Below are 1,379 nucleotides of genomic sequence, written 5' to 3'. Positions count from 1 at the left end.
AGGATTTGCTTTTTGCACCTGTGTTAGGTGAATAGATCCTTAGGATTATTATGTCTTCTTATTGAATTGTTCCTTTCACCATTATATAATGATCATCTTTGTCTTTCTTTACTTTTGTTGATTAGAATTCTATGTTATCAGATATGAGAATGGCTACACCAGCTTTCTTTCAGTTTCCATTTGCATGGAATATTGTTTTCCATCCCTTCACCTTGAGTGTGAATGAGTCCTGTGGGTTAGATGCATTTCCTGGACATAAAATATACTTGCCTTGTATTTTTTTTATCCATTCAGCCAGACTATGTCTCTTCAGTGGGGAGTTCAAGCCATTCGCATTTATTGAAAAAATTGATAAATGGGGTGGATTTCTCTTCATCCTATTGCAGAATACTATATTGCTTTGTTTTACCTCTTGAGCCATTAGGTATCTGAGCTCTGACTTGTAGCTTTTAGATGGTTTTACACTGGTGGGTGTCCATTGTGCTGATCAGTGTATAATGCAGATCCGAGTATTTTCTGCAGGGCAGGTCTGGTCTTGACAAATTCCCTCAGTGTTTGCTTGTCTGAGAAGGTCTTTATTTCTCCCTCATATAAGAAACTTAGTTTTTTAGGATACAAAATTCTAGGCTGGCCATTATTCTATTTGAGAAGACTTAGAATGGGGCCCTAGTCCCTTCTGGCTTGTAAGGTCTCAGTTGAGAAGTCTGCAGTTAGTCTGATGAATTTTCCTTTGTAAGTTACCTGATGCTTTTGCCACAGAGTTTGTACAAGTTCCTCTTTCTGTTAACTTTGCCTAGAATGAGGACTATATGTCATGGTGATCGCCTCTTAGCGATGAATCTCCCACAAGTCTGTCGTGTTTCTAGTACCTGGATGTCCGGATTTTTAGCAAGACCTGGGAAAATTTCTTCAAGTATTCCCTTAAATAGGTTTTCCAGCCCTTGTGTATTTTCTTTTTCACCTTCAGGGACCCTATAATTCTTATGGTAGGTCGCTTTACATAATCCCATATTTCTTGTAGGCTTTGTTAATTCCTCTTAATTCTCTGTTCTTTCTCTTTGACTGACTTGTTTAATTCAAAGCTGTTGTCTTCTAGCTCTGAGAATCTTTTTTCTATCTGATCTAGCCTACTCTTAAGCCTTTAAGTGTTTTGTATTTCCTTGAATGAATTTTTCATTTCCAGAAGTTCTGCTTGATTTTTTAAATAATTTGATTTCTTTAGTGAATTTTTCATTCATATTCTGCATTATTTTTGTGGTTTCTTTATGTTGGGTTTCTATTTTTCTCTTGTATTGCATTGAGCTTCTTTGTAATCCATATTCAAAATTCTTTCTTTTTTTTCATTTTTTTTTTTTTTTTTTGAGACAGAGTCTCACTCT

The sequence above is a fragment of the Propithecus coquereli genome, unplaced genomic scaffold, assembly GCF_000956105.1.
Source record: "Propithecus coquereli isolate 6110/MARCELLA unplaced genomic scaffold, Pcoq_1.0 Scaffold20, whole genome shotgun sequence".
NCBI lineage: Eukaryota > Metazoa > Chordata > Mammalia > Primates > Indriidae > Propithecus > Propithecus coquereli.
Note: the sequence above shows the minus strand (reverse complement) of the source record.